General features: G+C 39.3%; 1 non-coding gene across 1 annotated transcript; it reads right to left on the bottom strand.

Moving 5' to 3' along the window:
* Nucleotides 1–188: 188 nt before the first annotated feature.
* Nucleotides 189–2,091, bottom strand: LOC135084001 (small subunit ribosomal RNA). The gene has a single exon (XR_010259751.1). It is a non-coding gene; the product is annotated as a small subunit ribosomal RNA (ribosomal RNA).
* Between the last annotated feature and the right edge of the window lie 2,909 nt (nucleotides 2,092–5,000).

Genomic DNA, 5,000 nt, shown 5'->3' with positions numbered 1-5,000 from the left:
ACGAACGTACGAAAACTACTGAGATCGCGGATTTTCAATCTGTACACGTAGAATATCGTACGACGCCAATCGTCGAACGATCTCATAATTAAACGAGACCTTCCTTCGATCAGAACTTTTGTTTGTGTCTGGATTATTGTATGATCATTCCCACATGACACTTGTGTATCACATGTGAACGTACACGTTAATGATCCTTCCGCAGGTTCCCCTACGGAAACCTTGTTACGACTTTTACTTCCTCTAAATGATCAAGTTTGGTCAACTTCCCAGCAACGCCGACGGCCGTGAAGCCACCGCGTGTCGGTCCGAAGACCTCACTAAATCATTCAATCGGTAGTAGCGACGGGCGGTGTGTACAAAGGGCAGGGACGTAATCAACGCGAGCTTATGACTCGCGCTTACTAGGAATTCCTCGTTTATGGGGGATAATTGCAAACCCCAATCCCCAGCACGAAGGAGTTTCAACGGGTTGCCCGGGCCTCTAGGCCTGGGAGAACATGCTGATTCCTTCAGTGTAGCGCGCGTGCGGCCCAGGACATCTAAGGGCATCACAGACCTGTTATTGCTCAATCTCGTGCGGCTCGAAGCCGCCGGTCCCTCTAAGAAGAATTTTAATACGTCGCCAGTGAGTTGCGTGACGTGAGCCACGCACACCTAAATGACGACGCCTATTTAGCAGGCTAGAGTCTCGTTCGTTACCGGAATTAACCAGACAAATCGCTCCACCAACTAAGAACGGCCATGCACCACCACCCACCGAATCAAGAAAGAGCTGTTAATCTGTCAATCCTTCCGGTGTCCGGGCCTGGTGAGATTTCCCGTGTTGAGTCAAATTAAGCCGCAGGCTCCACTCCTGGTGGTGCCCTTCCGTCAATTCCTTTAAGTTTCAGCTTTGCAACCATACTCCCCCCGGAGTCCAAAATCTTTGGTTTCCCGAAAGCTGCCCGCCGAGCCATTGTAGTAACGTCGGCGGATCGCTAGATGACATATTTACGGTTAGAACTAGGGCGGTATCTAATCGCCTTCGAACCTCTAACTTTCGTTCTTGATTGATGAAAACACCTTTGGCAAATGCTTTCGCTGATGTTCGTCTTGCGACGATCCAAGAATTTCACCTCTAACGTCGCAATACGAATGCCCCCAGTTATCCCTATTAATCATTACCTCGGAGTTCTGAAAACCAACAAAATAGAACCGAGATCATATTCTATTATTCCATGCACGAAATATTCAAGCAGCATTTTGAGCCCGCTTTGAGCACTCTAATTTGTTCAAAGTAAAATTGTCGGCCCATCTCGACACTCACTGAAGAGCACCGCGATAGGATTTTGATATTGAACCGACGTTTGACCGTCGGCTCACCGACGATATGCTCCGCAAACGTGTCAGTATCACCGCGGATGCGGTGCACCGACAGCGCGGCGCACAAATGCAACTACGAGCTTTTTAACCGCAACAATTTTAGTATACGCTATTGGAGCTGGAATTACCGCGGCTGCTGGCACCAGACTTGCCCTCCAATTGTTCCTCGTTAAAATATTTAAAGTGTACTCATTCCGATTACGAGGCCTCGTAAGAGTCCCGTATCGTTATTTTTCGTCACTACCTCCCCGTGCCGGGAGTGGGTAATTTGCGCGCCTGCTGCCTTCCTTGGATGTGGTAGCCGTTTCTCAGGCTCCCTCTCCGGAATCGAACCCTGATTCCCCGTTACCCGTGACAACCATGGTAGTCGCAGAAACTACCATCGAAAGTTGATAAGGCAGACATTTGAAAGATGCGTCGCCGGTGCTGGACCGTGCGATCGGCAAAAGTTATCCAGATTCATCAAAATTAACGACTTCGAACGCGAGGCCCTCCGTCGATTGGTTTTGATCTAATAAAAGCACTCGTCCCATCACTGGTCAGAGTTCTGATTGCATGTATTAGCTCTAGAATTACCACAGTTATCCAAGTAACTGAGTAAGATCTAAGGAACCAAAACTGATATATTGAGCCATTCGCGGTATCGCCCTAATACGGCTTGCACTGAGACATGCATGGCTTAATCTTTGAGACAAGCATATAACTACTGGCAGGATCAACCAGGGAGCTTACACATATTATACATATGATAGCTCTCGTTAAAGAATATTAACGAAGAGTGTGTTTGGTGTCTATAGCCCAATTCGACGTTTGACCGACCGAACTGGGCTTGACTACTTGTGTACACTGTTCGCAGTTACAACGTGTGTCGTGAGGCGAGTCTTTGCAACACTCCATAAATTAATATAGAATGCTAAAAAAACACACCCACATAGCGCTCACAGAGGCGCCCACACTGAACGTTCGCATAGACATAACATTCATTCATCACATTTTATAATAAAATCTAACAAATTTCGTATCATGAACGATATGTCAGCCCGGTGTTGGAAAAACCACCCTACCTCTCACGATTTGTCGACACCATCACTACAGAGACATACATCATTGAAATGTTTGCGTGTTGTGAGTGTGTGCTATAGAATACATAAAAATATACACATATTCGATACGCTGATGTAAACGCTAAAAAGCCATCATCGCCCTTATGTAAGGTTAATGTGGCGGGAAGCGTTACAACGAAGCGTATTAAAAAGTGGCCAGTCGAAGCGCGTATGCAAGCACAGATGACTGCACATAACGCGGACACATTGCCCGAGTGAGACAGATCTTTATTACGAATTCGATCATACAACCCATCCGTAGATCTACAAAGTTTAACAAGCGTCCAATGAGCCACACTAAGTCCCGTCAATCTCATTGAACATCCGAAACCTCAGACGCCAACAGAGTGTACATACAGAGTGAAAAAGTTAAAGTTTCATCAACTCTTTCACCACTTTGCTTTAAAACACAACTTATAAACGCACCGATCCGTCGTACGCAGAGTGTGCGCGCGCGCATCATGTTTGTAATACATTTGAGCGTGCGCGCGCGCTCTGCGCACGGCGGTCGCTGTGTTACTGATCTCGCTCGGCCGGTCGCCGCCGACGTCGCGTTTGTCTGTACACTCTCTCGGTTCTCGAGTGGAAGCCGCGAATGGAAAAGAAACATTTTTAACGCTATGCTCGTACGCTGCTGCGCACGCGCAGCTTTAAACGCTAAGTGTAAAAAAAAAAAAAAAAAAAAAAAAAAAAAAAAAAAAAAAAAAAAAAAAAAAAAAAAAAATTAAAGTGACACACCCCCTATACAATGTATAACCAGATAATTAATAATTTAAAAAAATATATTGAACTATAAAAAGTTAGGTTAGATTAGGTTAGGTTAGGTTAGGTTAGGTTAGGTTAGATGATCCTTTTTTTTTCTTTATTAAAAAGATGATACAGAAAAAAAATAATTGATTGCGATTAAAGTGTTAAAAGCGACACCCCATAAATCACGAAAATATAGGAAAATTACAAATATTTATAACACATAAATACAATAAAATAATTAATAAGAAAAAAAAAAACAAATTTTAATTGAAAAAAATTAAATAAAAAATTATTGAGTTGACAAAACATACATACCTACCACCACAGCTCTTTATAATATTTTTATTATAGTTCTTACAGCCAATAATTAATATTCAAAACTTTGACTAATTAATATAAGTAAGTATACCATAGTAGGTGTGTTATGTAAATAACCAATTTTATATTAATAAATCAAACTAATTTGCAATCCCTGAAATTACTTTAAACTCTTGAAGACCTAAAATTATTAATAACGTCGTTTTGCACTTATAGAAATTAACAAAGTTTTTTAGGACATTTTTGTCTAGAATAGACAAAAATGTACAACACTATCGGTACGTAAAGTCTGATTTTTAATCACACGAAATTTTGCCAACATTAAAACATTCCCACTAAAAATGGAGAGCATTCCCACAAATAAAAAAATAAACCTTTATTGGATTTAAGGTTTCAATTTAAAAATTAAGACTTAAAATTGTACCGATCATTTTAAAATGGTTATTTGAGTTTTTATATTATCATATTTTTGAAGTTACAATAAAATTAAGAACATTATTTTTCTATTACTGAACTCCCTGGCCAATAATCCATAGGTTACGAAACTTTTTTACGAAAACCTTTGTTTAAAGTGAAATCTTCGCTTCATAAAATGGCCAATTTAACAAGATGCCAATTTTATAATCCAAGTTGATTATGAGGACGACAATGATGATTGATGATCATCAATGCATATTTTAGTTTATGTTAATAATATTATTTTTAAACATATTATGTTGTTTTACTGTGTTAAAAAGGCGTTTTTTTCTATTCAATCTCAAAAATGTACATAATAATTAGTGTACATTGAATTCACAAAACAAACAATAACAATCATACTAAACTTGTAAGTTGTACTTGATGTACCTAATTCGGTTTCATATTTTTATTACCTTTATTCCAAACAATTCAAAGCAAAAAGAGGTTTATTACATCTGAATTGTCAAAAAATTACAGCTGTCAAAATTTCGTCGAATTAAAAATCAAGACAGTAGAGCAGTGGTGATATAGTTTTATTATTGCAATGATTACTGAAAAGTGTGTTATGCAAGTACCCAAATTATTGCACAGTAAATTATTATTACTATTATGATTTAAATTCAATTTTGTGTGTAGATTGAGACAAGGACATAATATTTCCGCGCCCGGGCGACACCTGTCGGGAACCGACCGAACTTCACTGTCCGCTGACGTGGGTGCCATTAGCACGAGGTGCGCTATTGTTTCAATAGATGGCGCTTTAGCAACATTTCTCGGGTAGTGATGTGTAACAGTCGATAGTGTATAAGAGTTAAATTATGTATAAATTAAATAATAACACACACTGAATCATTCATTAATATGCAAGTATATGTATGTAGTGAAAATAAATACCAACAACAGTAGAATATAATATTGCTTATTTACATACAGTAACATTATGTATTTAATTTTATCGTTAATTTATCAACTAATTATAGATATCGACATTTTTTTACATTTTAA

Source organism: Ostrinia nubilalis, chromosome 24, assembly GCF_963855985.1.
Source record: "Ostrinia nubilalis chromosome 24, ilOstNubi1.1, whole genome shotgun sequence".
Lineage (NCBI taxonomy): Eukaryota > Metazoa > Arthropoda > Insecta > Lepidoptera > Crambidae > Ostrinia > Ostrinia nubilalis.
This window is presented reverse-complemented; position numbering and strand designations above follow the sequence as displayed.